This window comes from Procambarus clarkii, chromosome 84 (genome assembly GCF_040958095.1).
Source record: "Procambarus clarkii isolate CNS0578487 chromosome 84, FALCON_Pclarkii_2.0, whole genome shotgun sequence".
In the NCBI taxonomy this organism is placed as follows: Eukaryota; Metazoa; Arthropoda; class Malacostraca; order Decapoda; family Cambaridae; genus Procambarus; species Procambarus clarkii.
In genome coordinates, this window is record NC_091233.1 from 22,581,943 (window position 1) to 22,589,442 (window position 7,500).

Genomic DNA, 7,500 nt, shown 5'->3' on the forward strand with positions numbered 1-7,500 from the left:
TTGTCACCAGATGGTGTGTGTGTGTGTGTGTGTGTGTGTGTGTGTGTGTGTGTGTGTGTGTGTGTGTGTGTGTGTGTGTGTGTGTCACCAGATGGTGTGTGTGTGTGTGTGTATTTGTCACCAGATGGTGTGTGTGTGTGTGTGTTTGTCACCAGATGGTGTGTGTGTGTGTGTGTTTGTCACCAGATGGTGTGTGTGTGTGTGTTTGTCACCAGATGGTGTGTGTGTGTGTGTGTGTTTGTCACCAGATGGTGTGTGTGTGTGTGTGTTTGTCACCAGATGGTGTGTGTGTGTGTGTGTTTGTCACCAGATGGTGTGTGTGTGTGTGTGTGTTTGTCACCAGATGGTGTGTGTGTGTGTGTGTGTGTGTTTGTCACCAGATGGTGTGTGTGTGTGTGTGTGTGTGTGTGTGTCACCAGATGGTGTGTGTGTGTGTGTGTGTGTGTGTGTGTGTGTGTGTGTGTGTGTGTGTGTGTGTGTGTGTGTGTGTGTGTGTGTGTGTCACCAGATGGTGTGTGTGTGTGTGTGTGTCACCAGATGGTGTGTGTGTGTGTGTGTGTGTGTCACCAGATGGTGTGTGTGTGTGTGTTTGTCACCAGATGGTGTGTGTGTGTGTGTGTGTGTGTTTGTCACCAGATGGTGTGTGTGTGTGTGTGTGTGTTTGTCACCAGATGGTGTGTGTGTGTGTGTGTGTGTGTGTGTGTCACCAGATGGTGTGTGTGTGTGTGTGTTTGTCACCAGATGGCAACTCCTCGTACGTGCAAATATCCAAAAATTTAGTCTGTCTCATATCCCTTCAAAGTGCCATATAATCACTCAGGCTTGGCACCTCTTGGGAACTACCTTACCTGCCACATCTCACTAACTACCCAACTACCCTCATCCTCCAGACTGTTCTCCGAAATGGGTCTCCTCGTGCCTCTTGAATTATCAGGGGAAAGCGCCAAGCCATTAGACTATATAGCACTGGGAAGGGGTCAGGATAAGGATTTGGGATGGGACGGGGGGAAAGGAATGGTGCCCCAACCACTTGTGGCCGGTCGGGGATTGAACGCCGAGAGGTTGAGAGGTTAAGCAAGGAAATAAACACACACACACACACCCACACACACACCCACACACACACCCCCACACACACACAACCCCCCCCCCCCCACCCACACACACCCACCCACCCCCTCCACACACACCCCCCCCACACACACACACACCCACCCACCCCCCCACACACACACCCACCCACCCCCTCCACACACACACCCCCCCCCCACACACACACCCACCCACCCCCCCACACACACACCCACCCACCCCCTCCACACACACCCCCCCCCCCACACACACACACCCACCCACCCCCTCCACACACACACACACCCCCCCCCCCCCACACACACACCCACCCCTCCACACACACACACACACACACGTCTCAATGAACGACAGATAAAATACTCCACTGTGTTTGCTAGCGAGTAAAACCGTGCTCTCTCGTTCTAAGCGGCCGGGTAGGGCGGAGAATATCCGGATACGACAAAAGCGGATATATTCACAGTGAACACGGGCCTCTATATATAACATACTCTCGGGCGGAGAAGAGCATCGAACGAGTGCCCACACGAGTGCCAACTGTGCGTTCTGACCACGTCTTTTTTATACTCAGGTTTCCCCGCATTTCATCCTTTTTTTCTTTCCCTTTTCGTTGGTAGCTGTGAGCGAACGTTCAGGGTTCGTGTGAATAGGAATAGGTATAGGTACCTTTATATCTTGGAGGTGCGGTTGACAAGTGCAGAGAGGTCTGCGTACCATGGGTACGTATTGGGATGGTCCGTGTACCCTGCGTACGTATTGGGATGATCCGTGTACCCTGCATACGTATTGGGATGATCCGTGTACCCTGCATACGTATTGGGATGGTCCGTGTATCCTGCATACGTATTGGGATGGTCCGTGTACCCTGCATACGTATTGGGATGGTCCGTGTACCCTGCATACGTATTGGGATGATCCGTGTACCCTGCATACGTATTGGGATGATCCGTGTACCCTGCATACGTATTGGGATGGTCCGTGTACCCTGCGTACGTATTGGGATGATCCGTGTACCCTGCGTACGTATTGGGATGGTCCGTGTACCCTGCGTACGTATTGGGATGATCCGTGTACCCTGCATACGTATTGGGATGATCCGTGTACCCTGCATACGTATTGGGATGGTCCGTGTACCCTGCGTACGTATTGGGATGGTCCGTGTACCCTGCATACGTATTGGGATGATCCGTGTACCCTGCGTACGTATTGGGATGATCCGTGTACCCTGCATACGTATTGGGATGGTCCGTGTACCCTGCATACGTATTGGGATGATCCGTGTACCCTGCATACGTATTGGGATGGTCCGTGTACCCTGCATACGTATTGGGATGATCCGTGTACCCTGCATACGTATTGGGATGGTCCGTGTACCCTGCGTACCTATTGGGATGGTCCGCGTACTCTGCGTACCTATTGGGATGGTCCGCGTTCCCTGCGTACCTATTGGGATGGTCCGCATACCCTGCGTACGTATTGGGATGGTCCGCGTACCCTGCGTACGTATTGGGATGGTCCGCGTACCCTGCGTACGTATTGGGATGATCCGTGTACCCTGCATACGTATTGGGATGGTCCGTGTACCCTGCGTACCTATTGGGATGGTCCGCATACCCTGCGTACCTATTGGGATGGTCCGTGTACCCTGCGTACCTATTGGGATGGTCCGCATACCCTGCGTACCTATTGGGATGGTCCGCATACCCTGCGTACCTATTGGGATGGTCCGCATACCCTGCGTACCTATTGGGATGGTCCGTGTACCCTGCGTACCTATTGGGATGATCCGTGTACCCTGCGTACCTATTGGGATGGTCCGCGTACCCTGCGTACCTATTGGGATGGTCCGCATACCCTGCGTACCTATTGGGATGGTCCGCATACCCTGCGTACGTATTGGGATGGTCCGCGTACCCTGCATACCTATTGGGATGGTCCGTGTACCCTGCGTACCTATTGGGATGGTCCGTGTACCCTGCGTACCTATTGGGATGGTCTGTGTACCCTGCATACGTATTGGGATGGTCCGTGTACCCTGCGTACCTATTGGGATGGTCTGTGTACCCTGCATACGTATTGGGATGGTCCGTGTACCCTGCGTACCTATTGGGATGGTCCGCATACCCTGCGTACGTATTGGGATGGTCCGTGTACCCTGCGTACGTTGTTTCTGTGTTTTGTTTCTGTGTTTTGTTTCTGTGGCTTGCGTAACTGCTTCGTAATCTGGCCCCAGGTTCATAAGTGCTTGCGCAACTGCTTCGTAATCTGGCCCCAGGTTCATAAGTACTTGCATAACTCCATCGTGAATCTGGCCCCTCATGGGAAACCAAGCCGAAAAAAGTCTATGGATATTATAATGTTAATTTCACAATGAGTACAGGAGCCAGACGGCCTGTGAAGCTGGCTAGGCCACTAGCAGGTTACCACGATGGGAAGTCAACGTTTTAATGGCTATAATTTGATATAATTGCGTAATTTAGGCAGTAATGAGGCAAGGGGAGAGTAGGGTGAGTACACTGGAATAGGGGACAAAGGGCCAAGGATATAAACCCAAAATTATGGAAAAAGGAGGAGAGGAGACAAGAGATGAAGTGATGAAAGAGAGAGAGAGAGAGAGAGAGAGAGAGAGAGAGAGAGAGAGAGAGAGAGAGAGAGAGAGAGAGAGAGAGAGAGAGAGAGAGAGAGAATAGGGAGAAGCATGAGAGAGATGAAGATAATTTAGATCCTATACAAGTGGACCCCCATACCCATCCTGTGAGAGGTACTGGTCAAAAACATACACGTTCTTTAAAAAATGTGATAAAAATTATCACATTCTATCTCACACACACACATTATATATATATACATATATATATATATATATATATATATATATATATATATATATATATATATATATATATATATATATATATATATGTCGTACCTAGTAGCCAGAACGCACTTTTCGGCCAACTATGCAAGGCCCGATTTGCCTAATAAGCCAAGTTTTCCTGAATTAATATATTTTCTCTAATTTTTTTCTTATGAAATGATAAAGCTACCCATTTCATTATGTATGAGGTCAATTTTTTTTTATTCTAGTTAAAATTAACGTAGATATATGACCGAACCTAACCAACCCTACCTAACCTAACCTAACCTATCTTTATAGGTTAGGTTAGGTTAGGTTGCCTAAAAAGTTAGGTTAGGTTAGGTTAGGTAGGTTAGGTTGCCGAAAAACAATTCATGAAAACTTGGCTTATTAGGCAAATTGGGCCTTGCATAGTAGGCTGAGAAGGACGTTCTGGCTACTAGGTACGACATATATATATATATATATATATATATATATATATATATATATATATATATATATATATATATATATATATATATATATATACATATATATATATGTCGTACCTAGTAGCCAGAACGCACTTCTCAGCCTACTATGCAAGGCCCGATTTGCCTAATAAAAAAAGTTTTCATGAATTAATTGTTTTTCGACTACCTAACCTACCTAACCTAACTTTTTCGGCTACCTAACCTAACCTAACCTATAAAGATAGGTTAGGTTAGGTTAGGTAGGGTTGGATAGGTTTGGTCATATATCTACGTTAATTTTAACTCCAATTAAAAAAAATGACCTCATACATAATGAAATGGGTAGCTTTATCATTTCATAAGAAAAAAAATAGAGAAAATATATTAATTCAGGAAAACTTGGCTTATTAGGCAAATCGGGCCTTGCAAAGTAGGCTGAGAAGTGCGTTCTGGCTATTAGGTACGACATATATATATATATATATATATATATATATATATATATATATATATATATATATATATATATATATATATATATATGTCGTACCTAGTAGCCAGAACGCACTTCTCAGCCTACTATGCAAGGCCCGATTTGCCTAATAAGCCAAGTTTTCGTGAATTAATATATTTTCTAAAAAAAATTTCTTATGAAAAGATAAAGCTACCCATTTCATTATGTATGTGGTCAATTTTTTTTATTGGAGTTAAAATTAACGTAGATATATGACCGAACCTAACCAACCCTCCCTAACCTAACCTAACCTAACCTAACCTAACCTAACCTAACCTAACCTATCTTTATAGGTTAGGTTAGGCTAAGTAGCCGAAAAAGTTAGGTTAGGTTAGGTTAGGTAGGTTAGGTAGTCGAAAAACAATTAATTCATGAAAACTTGGCTTATTAGGCAAATCGGGCCTTGCATAGTAGGCTGAAAAGTGCGTTCTGGCTACTAGGTACGACATATATATATATATATATATATATATATATATATATATATATATATATATATATATATATATACCCCCATAAGGTAATTAACCCATGGAACAGCCTACCCGCCGAAGCAGTAAATAACACACTAGAACTACAGTTCAAAATTCAGTTGGACAGATCCTCAATATTACAGGGGAAAACTCTGACAAGCCGCCGACTTCCAGTCCCCATCGAGGCCACTCGGGTAAAATTAGGTCAATATTTTTGACTGTAGGAAACAGGAAGCCTATTGGTCCATCTGAGGTTATCTTGAGATGATTTCGGGGCTTAGCGTCCCCGCGGCCCGGTCCTCGACCAGGCCTCCACCCCCAGGAAGCAGCCCGTGACAGCTGTCTAACTCCCAGGTACCTATTTTACTGCCAGGCGAACAGCGGCATCAGGGTGAATGGTAATGGGTCATGGTAATGGGTCATGGTAATGGGTCATGGTAATGGGTCATGGTAATGGTTCTTGCTAATGGGTCTCTCTCTCTTAACTCATACATTCCCCATTAATTCTCACCCTTCACCCATTACCTGTTACCTATTACCCCTCACCCACCACCCCTCACCCACCACCCCTCACCCACCACCTCTCACCCACCACCCCTCACCCACCACCCCTCACCCACCACCCCTCACCCACCACCTCTCACCCACCACCCCTCACCCACCACCCCTCACCCACCACCCCTCACCCACCACCTCTCACCCACCACCCCTCACCCACCACCCCTCACCCACCACCCCTCACCCACCACCTCTCACCCACCACCCCTCACCCACCACCCCTCACCCACCACCTCTCACCCACCACCTCTCACCCACCACCCCTCACCCACCACCTCTCACCCACCACCTCTCACCCACCACCTCTCACCCACCACCCCTCACCCACCACCTCTCACCCACCACCCCTCACCCACCACCCCTCACCCACCACCACTCTCACCCACCACCACTCTCACCCACCACCCCTCACCTACTACCTCTCACCCACCACCCCTCACCCACCACCCCTCACCCACCACCCCTCACCCACCACCTCTCACCCACCACCCCTCACCCACCACCTCTCACCCACCACCCCTCACCCACCACCCCTCACCCACCACCCCTCACCCACCACCTCTCACCCACCACCCCTCACCCACCACCTCTCACCCACCACCCCTCACCCACCACCTCTCACCCACCACCCCTAACCCACCACCCCTCACCCACCACCTCTCACCCACCACCCCTCACCCACCACCCCTAACCCACCACCCCTCACCCACCACCCCTCACCCACCACCCCTCACCCACCACCTCTCACCCACCACCTCTCACCCACCACCCCTCACCCACCACCCCTAACCCACCACCCCTCACCCACCACCTCTCACCCAGCACCCCTCACCCACCACCCCTCACCCACCACCTCTCACCCACCACCCCTCACCCACCACCCCTCACCCACCACCCCTCACCCACCACCCCTCACCCACCACCTCTCACCCACCACCCCTCACCCACCACCTCTCACCCACCACCCCTCACTCACCACCCCTCACCCACCACCCCTCACCCACCACCCCTCACCCACCACCTCTCACCCACCACCCCTCACCCACCACCCCTCACCCACCACCCCTCACCCACCACCTCTCACCCACCACCCCTAACCCACCACCCCTCACCCACCACCCCTCACCCACCACCCCTCACCCACCACCTCTCACCCACCACCCCTAACCCACCACCCCTCACCCACCACCTCTCACCCACCACCCCTCACCCACCACCCCTCACCCACCACCCCTCACCCACCACCTCTCACCCACCACCCCTAACCCACCACCCCTCACCCACCACCCCTCACCCACCACCCCTCACCCACCACCTCTCACCCACCACCCCTAACCCACCACCCCTCACCCACCACCTCTCACCCACCACCCCTCACCCACCACCCCTCACCCACCACCCCTCACCCACCACCTCTCACCCACCACCCCTCACCCACCACCCCTCACCCACCACCTCTCACCCACCACCCCTCACTCACCACCCCTCACCCACCACCCCTCACCCACCACCCCTCACCCACCACCCCTCACCCACCACCTCTCACCCACC

At 50.5% G+C, this 7,500-nt stretch overlaps 1 protein-coding gene across 1 annotated transcript in view; it reads left to right on the forward strand.

Annotated features, from left to right (window-relative positions):
- Window positions 1–7,500, forward strand: part of LOC123774883 (voltage-dependent calcium channel subunit alpha-2/delta-3) — a 366,618-nt gene that overhangs the window by 152,557 nt on the left and 206,561 nt on the right.